General features: G+C 38.9%; 1 protein-coding gene across 3 annotated transcripts in view; it reads right to left on the bottom strand.

Annotated features, from left to right (window-relative positions):
• The window catches only part of LOC111265506 (uncharacterized), a 97,154-nt gene extending 71,029 nt beyond the window's left edge, over positions 1 to 26,125 (bottom strand). Inside the window, exon 1 of one of the 3 annotated variants that reach the window (XM_086970519.1) lies at positions 26,000 to 26,125. The gene's annotated coding sequence lies outside the window, so the exon portion shown is untranslated. Of the gene's footprint in view, positions 1 to 23,948; positions 24,936 to 25,995 lie in introns of those variants that run through there. The other 2 variants (XM_086970521.1, XM_086970518.1) reach the window with 2 other exon arrangements.
• Positions 26,126 to 26,209: the final 84 nt, after the last annotated feature.

The raw sequence follows: 26,209 nt of genomic DNA, 5'->3' as shown, positions 1-26,209 counted from the left end.
TCTATTTCTGTTGCACGTGATCGCCGCAAACAGGCAAAAACGATCGATCACGACTGTGCATCTCTTCTTCTTGGATTTTGTGTTTCTATTGATTGGAGTCGCTACATTATTCTATCATTCGACATCAGTGAGTGTTTAAAATTGTTTTATTTGATAACGATATCATATTCGACATGGTCAAGATTGGGCCTTGAAAAGATAGTCGAAAGCAATTAGCAAAAATGGACTATTTTTCTCAATGTACAATGATTTCAGTAAGACAGTTGACGAGGGCGACGCCTGTATACATGTCACCCGCAAGGCACCATAATAAACTTATGCTTACCATTACCACAAGCCGACATATTGTGATTTTGAATATCGCGCCACTTAGTTCATTTTCTATTAGTCACGCGATACGGTAATTCGTAGGTAAAACGAATGCTTTTGACGCCGATTTACAAACAACTCGGCGCTGCTCTTATGACTGAGTAACTGGCTTAAATGACTATTAAAACTTTATGTCTATTATGTTCGTGAAGGCGACCCGCCACCGTCTGCCACTACCGCTAGCTCAATGGCATTGACACAGCTATATATGTAGGTATATACACTAGAAGCTACACTCTTTGCCTGATTTCTACATATCAGAAACCATTTACTATAACTGGAAGTACTTGTCATGCTTCTTCATTACTGGGTCAGAGTGATACTAGGTGAATTAGTTTCGCCTCATAGAGTTGTTACAGCTTATATATAGATTCCTCTGTATTGACGAAAATGATTGATAATAGTAACTGTTACAAAGGTTCGTTACGAAATCGCTGAAGCGTCCCAGCTCACTGTATCATCAATACCCATCAGTTAACGAGATGACTGGCAATAAGGCAAATGTATTCGGTTTACCACTCCCGCTCCAGCAATGTGTACATGTAGTATAACGTCGTTCAAGCAATACGCACGCCTCTGATCAAATTCGGGGTGAGATGCGGGCAAAACGTAAACTCCAACAGCGAATCAAGCTTCGTGGCTTTCGAAAACTTTCCTCTTTGCACCCTAAGACTACATATTCTATTGGTTTCTAACTGAAACAGGAATAAACCACGGATCTGCCTTGCCTCTGAAAAGTGAATAGGCCCAAATTTTTGTGCACGTAACAGAAAATATAGTATTTCGTACGCAGTACGTCATGGAAAATACGTGACGAACAGTGAAAACTATCGCCAAAATCAAAAACATAGTCTTCGAAATATTCGTTTCGTGTATGCATTACGCGACAATAACTCCTTTCTTAATGGGCAGCCATTTTAAAAAGGTCTTCATTGTCGGACAAACAACAGCTTCACCACAGAATGAATCAACGTCGGAATCAGTATGGAATGGGTAACGTATGAATGGGTACATTTGGTAGCGTCAGACGGATGGACAGGGTCCTGAGCAGCGTAAATGCAATAACAGGATAATGTATGAAACAAAATAATCATGAGCGCAATATTTATTGGGTAATAGCTCTTCGTTGCAATGATGTGCATATACTTTTACATTTAGCAGACCCTCTTGTCTTTCGCACTCGTAGACTTCGGCCAGTGGCAAAGTCGGAGAGCATACGCAACACCTGTATTTTAAGCAGATCGAAAGGCATATTGCTAATAGAAGATCCAGCAGCACAAAAAAAGCCGATAATAATATTCCGCTTGAGATATCTATTATATCTGACGAAATCTGCTAAACGAAAAACGAGCGGACCCTAATCAATGGCTGACAGCCAGAAGTCTAACCTTGTAAAGGAAGCCCTATATTAGAAAGACGTGAATAAGAGTGTGGATTTCTAATCTAGGAGTAGGCTTTGAAGTATTTCATCATGAAACTTAGACGATCACCAATCCTTCAGACAACGAGTGCCCTAATGAACTTTACTCCCTTTCCCATTAGTACTGAAGAATAGAGAAGTTGTCTACTGAAAAGCGCAGAAAAAAAAAGTCAAACCTTTACTTGTGTACAACTAGCAAGAGATACAGATTCTGACACACATGGATTTCAAATCGCACTCAACTATTTATCATTCGCTACGTGACCTGCTAGTGGATAAAGGTCTCTGGTTTTTGTCTCAATTTGAATACGAACAACTTCTAGCAGCGTTAGCATCTGTAAACTTGCTTAAGCTGTTTAAAACCACTTGGCAAACTAAACATTTTCATTGCTAATTTACACTTATCAGCTGACTGAATGTTAGCAGAAAATAATAAGCTTAAGGACAAAGATTTCGTTTAGTACTAAAAATCGATGCTTCATAATTAAATTCGTTTCTCGAAGGTTATTTAAAATACCGGGTAAGAAGGCCTGCAGCACAACAACAGGTTCTTATTGGTATTTTAGATAAATTGGGCGGCTAAAGTCCATGAAAGATGGACTACATATCGAGATCTTAAATAAAAGAGCAGGTTGCTTGGATCATTACAGCTTCCATGTCTTTTTGTTGGTACAGTTTGGACAATTGTACAGGTTTTTTTTTTTTTTAGAGTACATCGTATGCATACGCAGTTTGTAATCCATTGTTTGCTTTTCTTTTTTACATTCTGTGTTTTCCTGACAACTTTATAACGCGTTTTTCGAGGAATCCCGTATCGAACCGACAGAGAGCTATGTGTTTCGCGGCTCGTTGTTCGACCTGACGTCTGAAAGTATGCTTAGCTCTTAATAGCTCAATTTTCATCAACTTTTAAAATTCCTCCTTAGCGGAGGGGACTAGTGTTTTTACCAATTCTTTGATAGATTCTACTAGCGCTCTCACATCTGAAAAACGGAACCTTGCCCAATAGGTTTTGCTTTCCGGTACTGTGTGACATCTTTGCTTATAAATCCATTAATTCTCGTATGCAGATGCTGTCGGAAGTAACCAATATTTGTTGTAAATATTTACCGAATCTCGTCTTTTGAGACCGCATGGTTTAAAAGTTATTCAATCTTTCTCGATCCTCTAAGTAGCTCAGGACAACTGAATACATTACCCCATTATAATTTTCGTACAATTTAAGTGAAGTGAGAAGGCCGACTATAAATCTGATAATATGTAATAAAGAAGCAGCGGGGAGGTAATTAAACTGGTTTTATATTTATCAGGATGATGATGCAGATGGTGATAGTATTGGCTCCGTCATACGGATCCAGGCGGCCAGGTACGTCACGTCTAATCATGTCAAGGCCATCAAGAGTAATTACCAGCAAATTCTGCGTTGGCCTAGTTTACCTCTGCTAGTATTTTAACACCCGTAAAAAAAATAAAAAGGTGGGTTGCTATCATGGCAAAAATGAGGCGATAAGGACAAGGGACCTAGTAAAGTTCTACGGCCCTTCTATCTGCAGTACGCGCCACCTGCTGATAGAGAGTGTAAAGCTTTGTTATTGGTCTTCTGCTGTATTTTCGTATTGTCCCAACTTTAAATCATGCGCATAGACGCACACTGATAATACGGGTATATAGTAACTGCGGACGCGGTTTGAGTGAAGTGGTAGTTAGTACTTAAACAATGACTTTACACATCTGACAAAAACAATTCTGTTAAGTGCGTATTGAGTAATAGCCGAATAGCGGAAAAGATACATATCTAACAATACACGAGGTACGTGTGAACAAGATAGATCTTTAAACTTGTATTATATTTAGGGAGATGTTAAGGCGACGTAGGGAAGCATCTGCGTTTTGAGCAAGCACAAGCACTTTGACAAGAACAATGAATCTCTGCTTGTACAATAAAATGGTATTTCAGTCAAACAACACTTCTTTACTATATCTTGTCGTTCGCGCTAGAAATGTTTTACATTGCAATTTTATACTCCTAACTTGAATTGAGGGCAGAGATCTTGACAAAATGGCAAGATTAACCCAAGCCATTGCATGTCCAGACGAGTTCAACGAATCGAGCTGATTTGCAGACTCTATTGGTTCGGAAAAATTCTATGCTAAAGATATGTGAAAACAAATGATTCATTGTCACACATACATGTGTATATATATATATATATATATATATATATATATATATATGCAAAGGAAAGATACATAATAAATGTAGATATTTTTAGAGACACAAAAAACACATATAAATTGATATGCCGCACTGTCGATCGAATAAAACTAACTGGCATTATTAGGTTTACGGATCACGCCCTTGATGTAACAAAAACAAAAACGCTTCTATGGACAACAGATAAATTCTTGTCGTGCAGTGTTTGTACACTACACTTAAGAAGACGCGAGATAATTCAGGTTAGAAAGCAGACGAAATTACATTTAAGCGAGCTTTCTGAAGTAATTCTTAGCGGCAATCTTATATGTAGAACCCACATACACAAACACACACACAGTAGTGGTAATAAAGGCTCGATGTGTGCTAAAACCTTCTTAACATCTCGATGCCAAGCACGTAACCTAAAAAAAAAGGCCAATCCACATGCTTAACACTAAAAATATACAATTAATGTGAGCCTGTAAATCGAAATGTATGCATCTTTTCGTGCTTATTTAGGTGCCTGTGGAATAATCCCTTCGTTGTTCACGAAAAAGAAACCTAATATGGCTCAGCAAACAATTTGGGAAATTTGCGTTTTAGGGCTAATTTTGCTATCGGAATTACCTTAGATTGCAGTAAGATGCTTGTGTTTGCATCTAGTTAAATGAAACATGCAGACGGGATCCATCAGTTAGGAAGTAAAGCGGATCGTACCTTCCTCAAGGCCACCGATTTTTTACTTCACCATGAGAATAAGGTGTGCGCTATCAATACTGATAATGAACTACAAAGCTAGCTTGAAATACATATTATTTTGGTTCATGTACATACGCCTGACAAAATGAGTCATTGTATGATAATACAGTAAGTAGCCTATCATGCGACCTAAGCGAGGTAGCTGGTAACAGCCACGGGTAGCAATTACGTTGCATGAACAATTATGACAGACTTAAAAATTACAGATACTCATTGAAGTGGAATAGTTACAGCGCTTGATCTGCGAAATCCTACTCCCTCAATCCAAACCTGTGTAAAATTATAAATGATCGATTTCTTAATGAAATAAGTCACTTTCGGCGAGTTAATCGAAGGGACTTATTTTCAACAATAAATATGTCTATGTTTTTGAGTACGGTAAAATACCGTAGCTGATCAGACCGTCACAGAAAATTATTACGGTCAATTACGTTATACAGTCACTGTGGACGTATGTTAATCATCGCGGCAGGATGTATAAAAAAAAAAGAAAAAAAAAAGAACAAAAATGGAAAAACACACTACGCCCAGCCGCACGTCGTATCCGCTTCCTACAGCCAGACTCTATCACACTATGTATTAATTAGAAGAATATTCTACGTATAGTGGTATCATATCAATAATATTTTACAATATAACTGTACGCTAAATTTATAGATTTTTATATATAGCGATTAATAACTGATGATGAACGATGAACAGCGATTGGTGGCGCTAGTGGTTAGCTTTGCATACAGACCTTAACATCCAAGCGGCCTACGAATATTTTTTTGAGTTTGCGGTATGGCCTAATTTGTTTAACAGTAGCAGAATGAGGGAAATTATCGAAGTTCGTATCTGTGAATGGAAAAATGCTTTTTCTATTTTTGTATATTTTAATCTAATTTTTAGAATATATTCGATTGCCTACACAAATATTTACATATATACAAATGTTTCCGATGATGTTAACGAAATGAATTAAGTTAGCTTGTTCTATTTAGGCAGCAGATTTAAAACATAATTCTATTAAAGGAATTTTTTAAGTTATTCAAGTACCTGGGAATGAGCGAGATCTTTGAAATCTGTTCCCCTGTTTAACACTAGACGATATGCGTATATCTAACAGAAGCCCGTCCGTAGTCAATCTGATTAGCTGGCTAGCTATAAGTGTTACATTTTCAGAAGTTGCAATAATAGAACTTTGAATGTTTAAAATCTTTTGCTCAGTTAGATCTTTTTAAGTTGACGTAAAATCTGTACACGCGCATGACAGACTCGGTGGATCAGCAACTCTTTCTATTTGTCACCCACGTAACGTGCCGCGAATCTTTTCATCGACGTAATGTCAAATTTTCCCAGCCTCTACCGTACGACCTTGTACCGTGAAACATTTCACTGTTCAGACACTAAAATGACAGTACTCTCATATTTGTACTGTAAAACGGCGCACCGATACCATATTCGATCGTCTGGATGTAAACAACAAATGATAACATGTTGCCGCCATCCACAAACTTGCTTAAATGATTCGATAATGTCAGGCTGACCATATGTCAGTAAAGCCACGCCACGAAGACAGAAAGAAGGGGATGGATGGCTATACAACGGAGACATACATACTATCATAAGGCAATATAATTCGTTGAAGTTAACTACCCGTATCCGCTCTTTATATTGGTTACGAAAATGTTTTCCTGTTGACCACAGAGAAGTTATCATCTTCATCATAAGCCTTTCTGGTTTATCTCATTTCCATTTTGTCACGGGAATCAGCCGAGATGTTACCCACGAGCCAAACTGCGTATTATATATATATATATATATATATATTATATTAATGAGACAGAAAACGACCCAGCATTTTCTCTTTCCGTAACGATTGTATAACTTTGTCTTACACGCATTATTCCCATAACCGCCACAAAACTTGCCAGAATGTCAATAAATATAATAAAAGGGAGGCGTAAATAATTAATTCTCACTCTTTCCGAAACAACAAGCACTACTGGACGAGTGTAGAATAAAATCGATACTTTCGTTTCATACGAATTTTACTCTACATTGCGAACCATACCGCTATGCCGCAGTCCACCGTCTGAATGGTGACGTCCGTTTCCAGCTCACCGCGTCCATATGTAACGAATAGATAGTAACGTTCTGAGAGTACAAGCCGATAGACAGTTTGGGTTTTGCTAGCGTGAGCTCGTAATAGCAAAACAGTTCGTCGTTACACAATCGAAACCGTTCGGATTAAACGCTGCTTATTTCACAGCCACGAATTTCCTCGATGATTAGTCGACCGTAACGGACTGAGATTACGAGAAGGTTGTTGTTCGGGCTTGTTTCGGCTTCCCTTTGGACTCTTTTTTGTTTTCTAGAGAAGCGTTACCTATTTACGTAGGTAGATATTTTCAACGATTTAGATGGATATAACTTCAAAGTTACACTTGTCTCCAGATAACGCTGAATGTTCATCGATGATTCGACTGGTGTACCCGATGCCAGTGTCGTCGTAACCGGCTTCCCTTTGCCAAAATTCGCCCGGATAAGTGATGCAACTTCAGCAGACGAAAACGTGTTACCACATCCTGGGGGCTATTACCTTTAGCCTTTTTCTCTCACTCTTTTTCGATTGATCGCTGTCAGTGCGGTTCAGCAACATCGATGCTGATTGGTCCGCGCCTACGATTACCACCAGTTCTATATTGCCGCAACGTATTGCATTTATACTAGAGACTTAGATGGACTTTTGCGGGCGCGTCGGTAGACGACAATCGCTGATTAGTTAGCCAAAGCTGTCTTTAATCTAGATATGTGATGTAACCACACTACATCAATAAAACGCGCACAACATGATTATGGTGACGAACAGATTCATGCTGCTGGCGATCTACGCAGAGTGCTCTATGAATATTATTATAGGGACGTTAGAAGCACAAAACTTAAGACGAACCTCACCCAAGGGCAATAACCTGATTCAGATCGATGCACGCATCGCACCTCGGGATGCGGAACGCGAGTGCGCCGACCATGTTGATATACGTAACTTGTGTTGGTCAACTTTTCTATTGGTAACGCTTGTCTGGCGTAACGACAGTCCTAGCGTTGTTGGACATCGATAGGCGGTGGCAAAGGCCACGAATGAATCCATTTTGGCACTGGCGACGGCAACGAACAAGCATTTCGTTACTGATGGCGGTACGATGTTGACGTGAGTGAATTTCGACTTCGCTGTGGGTACCTACTGCTTGGACAATCTGATATTATTAATGTTAATGAGAATACTGGCTTTCAAACGGATTCAAACAGACGAGCTAACAGAGCGTGGTAGGGAGACGCGTACTTACCGCTTTAGGATAATTAAGTTTTGTTCATTTCATGATCGCATAAAGCTTTTTTCCATTTGTCTATTATTTGACATGTGGATGAAATAATAGGAAAGGCAATGGATCTTTTAAAGGTATTTCTTAGTTTAAGTTGACAGGAAGTGGTATCGAATGCAGGTGGTCACATTATGGTAACAACGATCGTAACATAATCCAAATATTTGCTGAGCATGTAATATTACGCGTTTGCCATTCTTATTAAGATAGTACGTGTCCTTTCAATGACAGACATCTTCCCTTCGTGTGTAGCAGTTCGTAGTGATGCTAGCTTGTGGGCAAAGACGTAGTTAAGTTGATGCGTGCATCAAGACATTGTAGTCAAGACGTACGTGAGATACATCTGAGTAGTAATAACGATGATTTGGTAGATTTAACTTCCTTTCAATACCCGACTGTAAGCTCTTAACCAAGCAAACACGTATCAAGGTGCAATGGTTGTATATAGCCGTGCCAAGAAACTGTGCTTGGGTACGCGACAGCCGTTACGATACGTCAATTTTCAGGTGGCAAATATAAACCAAGTATATTCGCCAAGTTCCAGAGGCACCAGCGGATAGCTATAGGATACATTACTCTTGATTTTGAACTATTTGATTTCAATGATTCTGCATCATTTATTGCTTCAATGTTATAAAGTCAGTATTTTTTTGTAATAATATTAGAAAAAAACAAATGTTCATTGTAATTAGATCATTTAGAAATTTTGATCGAATCACTTTTTGAGCTCACCATCTACTACATATAAGTTTTTAGCTTTTATTTTGTATTCTTAAATTCTTATCCGTCCCTAGTTCACGCCCGGTAGTTAAAGCATTATGCATTACTTTCGAGGATTGGGTCCCAGCACGCAACTGTGTCCATGCCGGGATTCGAAGCCAGACGCCATCTGTCCCTAGGCTTAGTAAGCTAACAAGTTTCCTGCTACGGAATGCCTAGTTGATACCGACCATTGTTTATCCTTGGGCTCTAAATGAACTAGCAGAACTTTTATGATTGCTTGGCAAATGTCATAGGACTTCCTCAACATTGGAGACGCAGCTAAGCTCTACCGATAAGACAACTGTTCGACTATTCTACTTTCCTATTATAAAATATAAACATGTCCTCTCTGATCTGTATGAACGTTTCATTTTATTCCGACGGATTATCGTTCATTTGTGGCCGTATCTCTGCAGGGCAACAGGGGATACGCGAAACGCGCCTCACATTTTTTGCTGTCAAAAATCACGAGAATACTGTCCTATTTTTAGCATGATCGTATTTATGGTTTTGTTGCTCTACATGTCTCTGGAAATGTATAATATAGGTGCGTATTATACACGAGACGCGTAGCGTCGAAAAGGAGTAAACAGCGCCATTAGTGCCATATATGCAAAAATTCCCGTAGCGAGTGCCTACTGAGAATTTTTACACATAGCTAATTTCATAAAAGTTTTATTATTATTGTTGCAATCGGAAGCTATGGGGGATACTTGTGAATTTAAAGGAAAATGAAGTATGCTTTATGGGGACGTTCGAATACACAAAAGGTCAACTTTGCTGAGACTAGGTCGAAAAACAAAGAAGCACAGCCTGGCACACAAATCCAGAATTTACCTTCTTGGCTAGGTAATACCGTAGTTATTAGGTTGTTGGTGCGTCGTGCCTTTCGTGTCTTTTTTCGGTTGCCGTAGTAATTTATCGCGTTTTTTGAATGAGCTAAGTTTACAAAATTATTATCCAAATTTCAAAGATTGATGGAATGTGCTTAGTAAAAAAGAGCTATCAATTTCTGAGCTCTGAGTGAATGTCTTTAATATTAGTGATTTATTAATTTCTTTCATATAAAAATGTGTCTAATAGAGACGTGATTACCCTTTGCCACGTTGTCAATTATGACTGTTTATATAGCAAGGTAATGTATCCAGCTACGGTCATATGGATACAGCACACAAAGAAATCACAAAACCCAAAATTAAGGTGATAATCAATGTTTAAGATCACTGGAATTCTTGGGCTCTCAATAGTTTTTCCGCATTGGTCAGCTTATGTTCGAATGTTGAATGGTCGAAACAAACGCATCGGCCGGCTACGAAACGTAATGTAATTACAATTTTTTGTTTTTTTTTTTTAATTTTCTCGCTAGTTTTATACTAAATATTTTTTTATAATACTTTCAGCGATTGTATATTTATTGCCACATACACATTTTGCTTTTCTGGGGTTTAAACCCTTCACCGCTGTTACCTGGCTTGACACTCGGGGTCTGTGCTGGCAAAACAGGGGGACCAGGATACCCTCAGGCGTACAAGCAATTCTATGTGCATTATAGATTAGCAAAAACAAAGCCTTATTTAGATAACAATAAAGTATGTTTAAAAAGTTCTACTATGTGCAAGCCACGGTGTATTTCTTAGAGATACGATTGTCGTACACAGTTTACTGGCTTTAAGCAATAGCCCGTTTTAAGCGGAGATATACCCGTATTGTAGCATCTTGGCAGTGCTCGGGCCGTTCTCTTTACTAATAAAGCTAACATTAACATTATGTTAGTTTCCAATCACCAACAATGACTGCAATGGCATGCCGCAATCTGGTTACTGTTGAACGATGCCGCCGATGTTAAGACCAGGAGAATCAGCTAAATTACGTAGAGGTATTTTACTACAACGAAATCGTTCCTAACTATTACAGAACTATGAAGTTGTAACAACAAATGGGTATTTCGGGTTGATTACCGCAATTCGTAACTTATTTAGCAACTGCTGCCTGCTCCAGACGGATGGCCGAGTTTTCTAAACGAAAGTCAGCGTAACAGAACATCTAGCCATCGTAGGTGTCGCCCCACACCACATAACGCCGTTCGTACCAAAAAACCGCCACAACGAACCCTCTGCGTCTCATTTACCATCGAAATCAGCTGAAATAGCCGCAGTAGCTCCGCCCTATCAATGGCAGCGAAAACGATCGAAGCAAAACAGGATAGCGTCGAATCGTTGTTGGGAAAATTCGTTTATTCGCCGGCAGTTGTTGGCATTGTCTCTGTCGTCGTCGTCGGTGTTCGATTTGTTCGGTAGACTTTGTTCCACCACAGTACTAATACGAACATTACCGCTAACGCCGTTCTAACTAATCCGCCTCAACTCGTGATTCGACCTGCTGCGTGTTTGTCTATCTGCGTGTATCTATGCGAGTTTCGATCCAAATCACATAAAAGTAACGAGGCTCTCTGAAGAACTGTCACTGCACATCAACATTTATGTAGGTATATTAGGTTCTAATGGCCACTGAAGCGAGGAACAGCCTCTTTGTAAACTAGCGTATAGAAGTTGTTTCTACAGTGGCTCCGCTTGTCTTCGAAAATGGTTCAGGAAAGCACCTAAAGAGTTAAGTCGAATTCGAAAATTTGCAAATGGCGGGTCATTTAAAGAAAGCCATTTGCTTCCCAAGAAGATGAAGAGCGCTGATGGAGGAAGATTGTTATTACTAGTTATGTTAAATGTTAACTGTCATTATTACCTCTTTATTACGATAATGAAAAGAGATCAACCCGATAATTAACTGAACACAACTATAATCACATTTATATGAATTGGCGCTTGACGAAATTAACCTCACCGATAACATAGGAATAACTGTAACGTATATTTCTAAGTTTGAAATGATGAACCATACAAGATAAAAACAATTAATAATAAAGGCTACCGAACGAAATTAAGAAAACGGTCTATTCTTCATTGTTGAGAAAACTGCTAACGATCCTAGTACTGCGGAACATATTTAGAGTGATAAGAGAAAACATATCATAATTTAGTTGATTAAGCTGCTACATAACAGATTAGTCGTTAGTATACAAGATTTAGTGGTTAGATAAAATTTAGCGGACAATTTATAATATTCAACTAAATAATTCTATAGAACTGTGATCATGTTATTATAAGTCATAGATTCAGCAAATTTAGCCAGCTAAGCTAAAAAGATTTTTCTTTTATAGAAATATATCCACAAAAAAGCTAGAGCTAAACATCTGTGGATACCGTTTCGCATATCAATAAATAAGAATAGAAGCATATCAACAGTCACCTAGTCTAGTAATCTTTATGAACGATAATCATTGTTGATTACTTGGGACACGTATAGAAAAAACTACACGTTTTCTGCAAAATGACCTAATGAAAAAAATCATTAATTGATGTCAATAGTCAAAGTTAAGTATAAAGACACGGCAATAATTTCTATTGGCAGACACCAATTCTGTTTACTGAAAGCACGTCGCATGTGATTTGTGAAATGAGTTTCTCCTGAATATTGAAAAAGCATCGATTCTATGATCCCTTAAAAGACAACCTCCTATGCCTATTAAGGGATTCCTCCTAAGGTTTATGTAAGCTAAGATAAATTGAGGGAACGAACCGTTACGAAATCGAGAATTTCTCGTCGAAGTTTCCCTATACCGAAATAGCAATAACAGGAAACAATAATCGACCACAAAAGTGTCCGCGACGATGTACGGCGCTTCTATAAGGCCAAGAGTAATGATGTCGACAAATAGCCTCATTTTCCCATTTGTGTTAATTTTCCGCCAACAAACCAATCAATACCCGTCCGCTTATTTGAACAAATAGTAGCTGGGAGCACATCGAATATAAACGCGTGATTTAATCCTTATCAATTATTCGGGTATACAGATTCAGTACGGCAAGAAATCATAAAATACTACCATCACGGAATCATTTCAACCGGCGCACTAAACGCCGTAAGCTCAGCTATTCACCAAGCTTAAGCGAAATATTAAATCAATTTTCATTTATTTAATCAAATCAAAATGATTTAATCAATATCTTTATGTGAGGTTTGTTTAAATAATACGAGAAGTATATCTTCGTGGAAAGCACGTACAGCAATAGTCGCCATTAGTAAGTACAACTATAAATAATAGAAAAAAATTCCACCTAATTATTATTTACTATAAATGAATATTAATTGAATAATTCTTATTTACAAAATTCAATGCTTGAGGCAACTATAGAGCTGCTTAGACAGTTATATTCATTTTTTAGATTGAACTTGATCCTTCAGACGTCTCTGCATGGTCTCCCGTCTGAGTACACTTTCAATCCACCGGCTAGACAAAACGTTCGGTGCTTTAAATGGCGTTCTGTAAGTACGGATTCAATATAGTTTGTCTTTTACAAATCTATGTGGTGTCTGATACAGGTATCTGTAACCAGAAGCAAATGTTCAAAGCAGACCGCATTTCAAAGATAACAATGTCAATAAAATCGCATAGACTACAAGTTCAGGATGTAGAGATCGCTGATACAAATCAGGCGGACAGAAAACATGTGACTCATAAGTAATCGACATGGACTTATGAATCGATTTTTGCGTCAAGGTAGCTTCACGTTCATGTATCAGAAATACTCGGGATCGCCGAAGTTCCTGCCGGCTAAGAAACGCTTTGCGATTTCCACAATGATGCCTGTCAATGAAGGTAGTCCTTGAACCTGTGTTAAGGTGTTATCTTTTTGGAATAAGGTGCTTTTAAGGTGCTTCGTGTCAAACTCTTCATGCTAAGCTCTAGGTCAACAGCGCATTCTCAAACAAGGTAAATTCCCACACTTGCGTGTTGCGCCGCCTACCAGCTAATCGCACTGTTTTTTTTTTGTCACAGTCATAATGATTACGAAGGTAGGTTACTGAGGAGATTTTTAATACAAATAGCGCAGCCATAATTATTATAGTAATATTGTCACATTCGATAGATGGGAACAACAACAGAAGTACATGATCGTATCAAAAAAAAAAAAACGATCATATTTGACGAGGAACAGCCGTACAACGTGCGTCTCCGTAGATCGTATCACCTGTGATAATGAAACGTACCCTGAAGAAGGTTAGAATATTATTCTACATTGGTTAGATTCTACACAAATTAGGTGATTACACAAATTTAGAAATAGCTAACTTAAATAGGCGCAACAGCGTTCGGTAGATTAACTAGTCAGGTCAAGATGGGTAAATCTTAGACGCAAAGTCAAGCGCGAGAGGATCTCGGTTGACTGTTTTGCGGGGAACGGTAAACATCCACAAACTACAGCTATAAAAGCCCTTCATCCTCTACGTAAGTTAATTATACTTTCTAACTGCATTCTGTGAAACGGCGTTCCCAAAATGTTTACTTAAGATTGATTATATACGTTAGATAAACTAGTAGCCCTTTTAAGTGTACTTCTTTTGCAGAAATAACATGGTGTCTCAAAGCCTCGTAGAGCGGGAAATTCGTATACCACTACGAGTGTGTCTGTCGCGATATCTGACTGAGTTTAGATAAACTCCTCCAAGTATTCTAGTGTACTTATACATTCTATTTGTACGCTGGTTCAATCGCTACTGAATTCTAGACTTACGCGTATCGTGACACGTAGATGTAATACGAAAAATACGTTAGCTAGTGTTGCATACCCAACGAACTTATCGCCGGAGTGTTAGTTCATAGCGACGCGCGCAAGCAATCTCATAGTTTCCAAAGTCGAACCATCGACATTTGAACATATAGATATTTATTTATAATTTGTGAAAAACAACTTTCGGCGGGGCAATAAAAATGTGTCTAGTTTTTTTTTTTTGAAAAAAAAAGTTATCCGTTTATGACTTACGTTTCCTCTTAAAAGTGAGACAATAATCTCTCTATGATCGCCTACATACTATTACACAGTGAAATATGAAAATCCCGAATTCAATTATAATGCAAATAGCTTATATCCACTGTCCTCATCGATGGCACGTCCAATAGAATCATCTACTACAGAACAGACTTTTTCACAAAGGATATTACAACTACGATTGCATTAACGCTGTGTTTGATTCTGCATTTCTTTCAGACTCGGAGCTCATGAAAAATTAAGTTTTCAGGTATTTTGCAGTTCTCAAATATGGCTGACCACAATTGTTTCTTTAAGAGCACAAATTGACTTCCGCTATCCAAATGGATGGCAATTTTTTTTTCACCGGCTTACTTAACCTAGTGCGACGTTACCTATACCACTGTTTTATAACAGGCTAGATTTCTGCATCAGATTGCACCTTAGGTTAACGTGACATAAATTACGCATATGAAATTTGCTGCATAAAATTGTGTCTTTCAATGTTCATAGAATCCGATGTATTTTTTCAGTGAGCACCTACTCTGATAAATATATATGCATACAAGATAATGCAACGTACTACACAAATGTATAAGCTTCAACGATAGAGCTGCATGATAGCCGCGTCTTTAATCAGAACAACGCAGGTAATAGTTTCAAGTAGACACCACTATCAACGGATCGTCAAGCTTGAACGTCTGAGGAAAGAAAAATTAATTTTTCGCCAAAAAATTATTTCTTGAACGACCCTTTACATCATAGGGTAAGGTAGCATAAGGCTCACGATCGACAAAAACACAACAAATGATCGAATCGCCACCTAAATGCCGATTGGTCAAAATCCAATAATGATCTGTGTAGAATTTACTCTCAGGATTATGTGAAAACCTCCGCATTTATAGTCTTTTTATGCGGAGTCACATTGCTTAATTTTGTTACCGTTGATGAGTTGTTTGAAATAAGGTATTCTACTCACAAGCTTTTGTTCCTATTATTTCAATACAACGACTAAGATTTTTTTATTTAGCCAACCCAGCCATAGCTTAGTACAGTCGATGATTCACAGGTGCATGACAAAGCTTAAACTAGAATGAATCTAAATGAATTCCCATCTCATTACATATTTTGCATGAGGTGGGCATAATAAAACTTTGCCTATATCTACTGAAGTTAACGTGACCGAGAAGCATGTAATCAAATCGCATGTATGTCCTAAGACTTTACCGCATTGTTATCATGGACTACTTGCGACTTGAGCAAATGGAAGTGATTCATGGCGATGAGCAAACGACAAGGAAGCCATATGCAATCGGTTGCCATATAGGTGCCAATAACAATTGCGTCCTACGAAAAGCAAGGTTGGAAGTCTCTGTTGTCGCGTGAGGGCGTACCGATCAACCTAATCGTATCAATAAGCTGCTTACGTAAACTGAATGCGTCTTTAACGTCAATCAACTAGAAAATACAGCACAATACTGTTCTCCGATGTCCTATACGAAGCCTAGACCTTCTTCTGAAAAGTTGTTGCACTCGATGTTGTATCATTACGATAATGCGAAAAGACACACACATAGTAATAGTAAGTTTTCTTGACAGCAGGTGTTTATTTGCTGCCAAGATGCTGTTTATTCGATAGAGATAAAGGATCACTTTTTTTCTAATGAAAGAAACGCAGGTTTGCCTAAGCCTATAACGGTACCGTAGGCTCTAGCAAACACTACCAATTTATTGCCTCGTTACTCACGAAGCAGCCAGTACTATTCTCTGGTATATAAACTGTCAGTTATTTTTCTACGTGGATATAGGTATTAACTTCAATAGACAGCAGTAATCTCTGGAAACAGGTTCATTAAAAGAAAATCAAAATATGAACTCTCTTTCGCAGTCCTCGTAAAATCGATAATTCTGTTTGAAACGCCGCAGTGTTCTAAAAGTTCAATCAGTAAACTAAAAGAAAAACACTAGCTGCTGTTAGTAATCGAACAGATCAGTCACCAAATCGAAAAATACGCCCGTCATTGTATACGTGAAAATGGGTGATTTTATTTGAGTTTCTACTGATTATCGTCTGCCAGCGATGTGCGCAAGGAACAAACAAAAAAAACATCAAACCATAATTAAAATAAGTCATTTCGTTTATTATAAACATCCGCCCAAGCCTCATTACTATCATGGCTCCACTCTGTGAAAACGGCTTCTGACGGAGTTGTTATTGGTCCTTTCTAAGCTTCCTTGAATAATATCTGACAGTGAGGTTCTCAAAACACAATGTATGCTAGCAACGGGGTGCACAAAAAAGGCGCGAACAATCCCCACCCTGCAGTCAGATATACGAAACGTGAAGCTATTTGGAACAGTTTACTTTCTGCATCTGTTTGCTCTCATTGGCTCAGATGCATCACGCTAGCTGTCTGGCTGCGAGATGGTTATAAAGAAAAAAATCTGCGATAATAAAATTTAAAGGGAAAACAGGTTTGGACATGATTAGGTGCATCAAGGCTACTTGAATTTTCATCTCATACGTCTGACGGATGAATTTAATAATGTCCATGCTTGCCTCTAATTGTAAGAAGGTAGACGTGCGACTGGTCATCGTAGGACAACACCTACTCGATTTCATCGGAATCTACAGTCCAACAAATTTCGATGTCGAAATTTAAACCAGATTCCCCGTATATCACTCGATAAATGTTCCATATGTATCCGTATTCCATCTTTTTATTTGTTCTGAGCAGTATTATTGGCCGAGACTTAAAATGCCTCCATCTTGGTCTCCACCATTGAATAGTATTTTTTCTGATATGTGACTGGTATTTTCTAGTAGGTTCTATCTTAGCATCAACAAATTCTGCCCTGATTCAATTTGATTAGGCGTTAGGGTAGAATGAATAGATTCAGAAATATGCAGAAATGTATTTAAATACGTTTCCTAATTATTCTTTAATCAATCAATGCTGGGAGATGAAAAAGAGAATCCCGAATGTTATCGCGCATTATTGTTTGGTGCTTTATGGTAGGTAGGCTGTGTTCATCTTCTTTCTGCTAAAGGGCCTATAAATCGAGTGGATCGAAATCGTAAGGAATAGCAAGTAACTGGGAATACTAGCAACATAGCTTCCTATCGAAGCCTTAATACAGGCGCGATTCAAAAAGGACATTAGAATGTACAGGAAGCTGAGGAACTCACGCCTCACGTGAGGCCCGTTTCATAACAAAAAAAATCGTCTACATGGGCGAATGTGAAGTAACTTTGCTGTACTCAATTTTAATTACCTTATGAAACTTCTAGTTATCGATTTCAACAACAACTCGTACTTTTCTACAATATTTGCTAAAGTTTTAACAAAATAATATGTATTATTTAGCAACGTCTATAACACGCGAAAACACTAACTTACTAGAGAATTTCAGCTAGAGAATAAAGTCTTTCAAACAGGTTTTATTTCTTTATATGAAATCTGTATTATTTGCGTTTGCTTCTTTGGAGGTTCGCAGAATGTATATATATATATATATATATATATACATATATATAGTGCAAACATAGAAACTGATTAACTATACCAAGTGTTAAAATACCGTCTATATTTGTGTTGTTCTGTAGCATCAACTAGTTGTGATTATAAATATTCAACGTGTGATAACCCTCAGTCATTGTACTGCACAGTAACGATAGCAAACAGTTCGTCATGTGATCGGCTAGCCATCTACCTACCATTTCTAAGATGAGAGTTCTCCCTTTAAAAAGCGCAACAAGCATCAGCTTTACAACTTGCGACCAACAAGCCAACAAGGACGACGTAGCCGTTCTCGAGAAACGTAGGGTCCAAGGAGACTGTTCTGTTAACCTAGTTTGCCTTCACAGGGCGGATGGCCTTTCTAACAGGTTATGTAACCCCTGTAGCCGGATTGGGCCGCAGGACTGTTGTAACGGCCTTATGATTGAATAATATAAGAATATAGGGGGTCCGTTTTTCTATTATGCCGTTACAGCGTTTTAAAGTTGCAAGGTCAGTCGAAAAAACTAGCAGAGAAGTGAACAACGTCTCCACAAAAATAGGCGCCTTTAAGGTCTACAGATGCTTTCTGGGCTGCAATGGCATTACGCATCCATCGGATCCATTCAACGTTTACAAGCCTTAATAGCCTGTTTTTAGCCCTAGTACAAAAGACGGTTACCTCTTGGACAAGAGTACAGTCATATCTTGTGTGGCGAAATTGCGCTTGGAACAGAGGCAATTATGCGACATCCATTATGTCAGAGAACACTGAGGAGGGTCTTCTCACAATGCTGTAATATCAATAAAACAGCGTACCTTTAGGAAAAGTCCATTTTCAGAAAGTGTGAAGCACCACTAATGCGTTACGTTACGGTTGTGAGAACGTATAACTGCGCTAAAAAACTGATAATACATGGTTTACATAGAAAAGTAGATTCGGAAGCGTAGCCAACGTAATTCAGATTTACGAAGTTATTTATGATTTCATGCCATCGCTCATATGCCCATAAATTTGTTAAGAAAGTTCCTAATTTCCTAACTTCCTCTACCTGTATGAACATGCCCTATAGATTGTAACATGTGTAAACGGAGGCAAAAACTTTGGTGAATAAATGTGGGAAGTTTATAGCAGCCGAAAAAAATGAAATCCCACTTTAGAATAAGGCAGCTTTATTAGCACATTGTTCGATTGTAATTTTTCACTTAGGATAGGGATTTTAAACAGTTTCCTACACATTTACTTACACGCGCGTCGTGTTAACGTCATGTTTTGTTATTAACTTCATGAATTACTTTTTATAAACTTGCGACGTCATTACTACAGGTGTGCAAATCGCTCAGGGTTGGACTCGTGAATGCCTGTAGATTTATCGCTACGGTAGATTTGGGCGATGTGCCGAAATGGCATTCATATTAAAGACTTACCTCTACTAAAATACATCTGGCTTGAGATTGATCGTTATTGACGCGAAATCGTTGAATGTTGAAATGTAATTCCTTTTTATCCGAGTTATACACAGTAACATTACTCTCGTTACTTAAGCAGGGCAGCGCAATATGTCGAAAAAATTATTCCAATTTTACTTCGTCTATTCAAATATACGAAGCTTAGATAGACCCTTCTTCTAGACCATTTCGGGCTTAACGTGTTGTGTGCATATTTTTCCATCGTCGCTGGTCTTATTCGGCCCCTCTGTAGTCTTTTCTAGGTCATAAAGGATCTGGACAAATTTTTATACTTTTTTTTAAATATTTTTATAGTCTGCATTCGAATTCGGGCTATGAAATTACTCTGATTTTACGCGCTTTTAGAAAACGCTTTAATTCGCATTAAACAATTTTAGGGAATCCATAAAATTCAGCATACAGAGAAACAGTCTTCACTATGTAACTGACATCTCTTAAAATCTATGCAATATTTCCACATTATAATACAAAGCGCAGTTCAAGTAACATATTATAGATATCTAACGTTTTTAAATATGTAAACTGCTAAAATCCTTGACGCATATGACGAATTGATTATGAGTATTTTGGCTCTCCAGCGCAAAGAGTATGGACATTTCTACGCTTTTATAGTTAACGTCAATCATGGACTAAGAGTAATTTAAGATCTATAGTTCATTTTACGGGAAGTGGTCAGAGTGATAGCGCGTATCAGATATAGTCCAGATTGCTTTTTCGCACCAGTGCGCGTCACAGAGCTCCGATCCATTGCGATTCTGTTTTGCTATAACAGGGGAAAAATCAAATGTATTATAGACACGAGAACTTGGCCTAACTTCGAAATGACTTTTCGTCAACACCTATTTTCATTCACATTCACCACAAGTTGTACATCTGTCCTCTCGAGCAGCCTATTATGACATCTTTAGCATTATATCGTGGTAACAAGCATTACTATGAAATCGTTCTTGCCAAGTACTGACCTGGGCATCGCGCGGCTAGATAAATATTCTTAATTAGGTTACGCATGTGTATATACCTGGCAAATTTAGTATAGCTTCACCTAGTGAGTAATGATATCAGGGCATAAGCAAACTACTGATATCTAATCATTCATATCCTACCTATAATTGAATCATTTTGGGTTGATGTTTCGAACAAGTATATTAGCTCGTCATTCATAGCAGATCATTGGCAACCAAAAGGTTTAAAACACTTTAAGGTCGGATATTTAGCCAGAGTTTAGAATATTACGACAATATACACTTCGGTTTTCAGATCAGCAGAACATTCATCTACAACATACGCCAACAACATATGGCATAACCTGCTCTCCCATAAAACATGCATTTAGCCAATACTAGGTCTTTTACCTACGAATAGAACACCCACACCGACCTCAACTAGCAATCGAATGTAGGGTTCACTGCCGCACTCGGCTGAATTCACGGCATCGTACATGAACGATTAGTTTTTGCAGTAACCCCTATCGTACAAAGCACTGCGTCCACTTTCTTTTCATTCAGTATTGTATTGTTGAATCTAACCACGAATGGATCGCAATTACAGCCGGCTAGCGACATTATGCATCATGCCTGTGTAGATAGCTTTGTTAATTACGGCATGAAGCAAAGGAAACAACTTTTGGCGTGTAACGCTTGCAGGGGTTACGCATATATGGCGAGTAGGCTAGATATACGTAATCTAGCCTGGCCGCCTGAATAACGAGGCAGCTACTGCCTTTGATCTTAATTATGAACGTATAAATGTGGGCCGACCTTCAGTAACTACGATCTGTCAAATGCGTCGAAACGATAATTTTGCTAATTCTATATTCTAAATACATATTCTAATATATATCGTCATACTGTGCTCTTATTATTACTTAGTAGCGCGAATCAAGGCATACTACCGAAATCGTCTGCTAGCCATTTTTTTGACGGCTGTTTTGGCAGTCCACCGATTCAAAATTGATGAACCTCGCACGGCGTTGCAATGCGTTCATCACATAGAGCGTCACACGTCAATCTTCCATAATTTCATCTATCAGGGCAGGCCTTTCTCAAAGCGATCAGTTCGTTAGGACATTATGGCATTGTTTTAAGGGGTCGTTCACCTGACAGTCGTGCTATCGTCTTCAGTGTCATCTCTGGCAAACAGAATATCATTAATGCTGTTAAGAAAATATTTGTCCAATACTCCGTCGCTCGCCAGCTTCCGACCGCTAAATCATTTATCAAAATCGATCTGATTTCGTGTCAAGTTGGAGCTGCTGCGTTCACGATGCCTCAGATGACTACGCCGTATCGGTTCTGTTTATAAATACGTATAATCATGAATGACAGCAATAATTTACCGCGCATTCAGCGTGCGCCAGATCCCACGTCGACGATCATCGTCGCTTTCAAATCTCTACCCGTTCAACGGATGTCGTACGCTTTACGACAGTCCTCGACCTGCAGTAACGTTTTCCATAGAGCGACGGCGTGATTTAAAAGTGTCGTAAGAAATATAGGCGCGCGTTTCGGTTTGCAGTCAGCGTGTAGTTCGCGCCGCAGCTTGTTTGCTGCTACTTACTCATTATAAATGTTATCTTCTATTTGTGTTCTGGGAGGCTTTTTAATAATACTCTATTGAGCTGATGACGTTATCGGTTATCTAATCGTGAATCGATGATGTTTTTCACTGTGGCTGAACAGAGCTTAAAAATCTTCACGATGTTTAGAGACTATGATAGCAACGGCAAAATTATTATATTATTAGTATATTGTGTAATTAGATTTCTAAATTTTTAGAAATTTTCTAAGATTTCAGTTAACTATGCTTATAAAAATGAGAATATTACTTTAAACACAACCTGATTCGAACATGTACAGGCTAGATTTAGGCTATGTTATACTCGTGTGTATAAATCATTATCGTTAATCGGCAGCAAGAAACACTGCAGTCACTCTAACAAAGAAGGACGTTTTATAATCTATAAGTTGAGAAAGAGCAAAGAAAATATACTTATAGGATAAGTATGTTTTCTTTGTTCTTTCGCGACAAACGGTGCATGCTGCGGTATATATAATAATACAGGAATCAAGTTATTACTATTTCAGAGGGATGTAGACTTTCATTTTTTCTAGTTCTTCAATATGCTATTGCTTCGGTATGAAGCAACGTGTCAGTAGGAACACGTGGTAGTAGTAGTAAACTCTGAAAAATCAGTGAGAACTTCACGCGAATATCGTGTTATAAGCGGTGGTTCCATTACGAAAGACAACTCGATGATTCAATAAATGTTAGGTTATAAAAGTATTCAATAAAGGTAAAGGTTAGGACAAATGTTTCAGTTATTGAACGTTGTCCGATAAAATCATAAACTGCTTTAGCAATTTAATAACTTATTTTTTTTTTAATTAATTTACTAACAATGGTTCTGTATTATTTATTCCATAAAAAAAAAAACAAAAAACTAGAACCATCATATATGTTACATGATTCATGCAATCGATGTTCAATATGTTCGCTTTAAATTAAAGCAGGCCAATGAACGAGTTGAGTGGCGTAAAGAGAAATCCATAAGAGGATTAGCTATTAGATTACACTTTTTAAGTGATATATCTGGTTAATATATTGTTCAAAAAGCGTATCAGCTTAGCACCGCAAATAATATCAATAGAATCTCGCTTATAAACTAAGTAGAGAAATGTATCCATGTAAGTTTCACGATGCTTAAATATAATGTCGTCTGTCATCGTGTGTCACAGATACCGGCACTATTTCGAAAGCAGATACACTCCTTAATTTGACAGGTCAGTCCAATGCACTTGAACAAAGCGTAAGCGTCTAAGCAAAATGTTCGTTCACAGATAGGTAGCACACAGGAAGCGGCCTAAAGGACATGTGGTCCTAGTATTATGCAAAGCCCTTGAAGCTAATTTAAATGCTGCCACTGCCCAGGTGGATTGGAAAATAGACCAAACACTGTCGCCTTTACTACCCATTTCAGATAATAAATTCTGTTTGGGTGCGTAAAAATCATTAGCTCCAAATCGCTAAGTCGTCAATGAACGTCAATAGAAATAGACCCACTTTGATCACCCGCAGTAGATGTGAATGGCTTTTGTTTCCATTTTATGTGTCGAGTAAGGTTGTCCGGATTACTTAATGAAATCATCCAAATCTCTATTCACTACAATCATCGTCGGTACCATTAGAACTAAATAATGTTTTTACTGAAATTTTTCTCCCACTTGACTTGAATTTGGGCCCTACCTTGTCTTACACAGCTGATCAGCCAACTATTCTGAACAATTGGCTGAGTACGCCAGTGCGTTGAAGAAGCACACATGGAAATCAACCATCACCGGCCAAACCAGATGTCGTAACTATTAGACACCACACACTCGCGTTAATTTACAATAGGCAAATCAACCGGAGTCCATTTTTCCGTTTTGCTCCCTCTTACAGTCACTCATTCCGCGCCCAGCAGAAATAGCCGTAACAAAAGCAGCACCAGCAAATAACAACAAACACTCAGATAAATAGCTTATTGGCGTACTTTTCCTCTGTTGTTCTCTTGTTGTTATGTGTGTACTGTTCTAGTGTGAGATCCAGTCGATAGACCAACGTCACACGTGCAAAAGGCCTCTTCCTGTTGCCGATAAAAATTGCAGTAACACATTGGCCTCGTATACACGTTGGACGTTTGCAAAGATCTTGTAAAAGCTATACACACGGACAGAAGAAGCCACCAGCTATACACACGAACAAAAGAAGCGTAACACCAAAAAAGATCGACATCAGAATACCGCACGGAGCACTAATGTTACATCTTATTACACAACAGGCGTAGGAAACACGCTTTATCGAAACTGAACCTTTCACTCGTTTTCTTCCTCTTTGCCTATCTGGCTGTCTTCCTTTCTACGCGAGTACTCAGCGGTGGTCGCCACTGGAGACGATAACTACAGTAGCTCTAGCTCGCCACCCGCTCGTCATTGTGGACGGCTTCCAGAGTGAGTCTGCCGCGTAACTAGCTGCCCGGCTGGGTATTCAAACCGACGGGCAATGGGCAAATTACTAGTAACCCGTTAATACGTGACACAATAGCGTGCAATAGCCAGTCTAATCTATTTCATGGTATGCGATAGGATATGTAGGAAAGTTATCGGACTGACACGGGACCTTTAGATAGCAGCACTACGCTCGGGGTATAGGTCAGTGTGGAGTCGGTTGCTGCAGGTTGCGCCGACAGCTAAACAACCAGCAGCCGGCTACTAGGCAACGGGGCCAAGCGCACAAGGCGTATTCTGCTCGAGGCCGACCAAACGTGTGCCTCCCCCCTCGCGAGAAAGTGTCCACTGCACCCCCTTCTGCCCTTTTGAACAGAGAGAGCGCGCGCAAGAGAGAAAGAGCGAGAGAGAGAGTGAGAGAGAGAGAGCCCCCGGGAGCTCGGTCAGCACTGGCGTCCTTACCTTGGCAGCGCGCATAGACAATGGGGCTGCCAACTAACCAGGCAGGCGGGTCGATAGGTAGGGCGCAGAGCTCGCTACAGGCGATAAAAGTGCACTAGCCTAGAATATAATAAAAATGGCCGCGGCACCTGACTGGTGGATTACAGTATGTGACCCTTTCCACTGACGCGTATAGCCTGAGTTGCTGACGACCGATTACATACGGGCGGTAGCAATGAACAATCTGCGGTTCATTTCAGGCTGGCTTTCAGTTATTGTCGCCGGCCCAGAACGCTTATCTAGCTTATCAGAATGATTGCCAATAAACGAAACATCGATGATATCAATGGATACTGATGGCCGCTCCTTTTAGCCGAGTACAACGAAGGTATATGCGATGCGACACCGATCGAATTGCGAGACGTTTGTTAGCAAGCCAACTCGCTGATCTGGGCTACGACAGGTTCATCTAATTATAGCTTAATGTTGAACGCAGATGTTATATGACATACATAATTCGTACGGGGGTATTATTAGAACGCCCAGCGTATTAAGACCGAACAGATGCCATCAAAGACGTGCTGCGCTTGTAACGTGTTAATATCGTTATCTAGACTGCATCAGGGGGTAGAAAATATATTAGTTATAAAAACTATAGATGTGATAAGGCTACATATACTTATGCATTAAATTCGTTTTTACCTTTGGTCACTTCTTAAGACAACCATAATCTATACTTCTCCAAGCGCAGAAGCACATACAAGACACAATTTCGCATCGTAACGCAGTCCTGCCTTGGCCTGCTGGTAAAAGTTTGTACAGCATAAGTAACAAACGATAAGTGATGAAAATATACATAGACTTACGCACTCAGATTCACAGAGTCGGATGTCTTATACGATAGAGAGGACCCATTTTCACGAACACTATCCTTTCGTCGGCTCTCAGGTCACTCGTACGAGACATAGCCTAGTGATAATTCCTACATTCTCCGCCACCAATTAACGGGATCTATATACAATACAAATAGATCGGTGTCATTCGAATATGTACAGGTCGTCCTTTGTTGCAGTTCGTTTC

Source organism: Varroa jacobsoni, unplaced genomic scaffold (assembly GCF_002532875.2).
Source record: "Varroa jacobsoni isolate VJ856 unplaced genomic scaffold, vjacob_1.0 scaffold_977, whole genome shotgun sequence".
In the NCBI taxonomy this organism is placed as follows: domain Eukaryota; kingdom Metazoa; phylum Arthropoda; class Arachnida; order Mesostigmata; family Varroidae; genus Varroa; species Varroa jacobsoni.
This window is presented reverse-complemented; position numbering and strand designations above follow the sequence as displayed.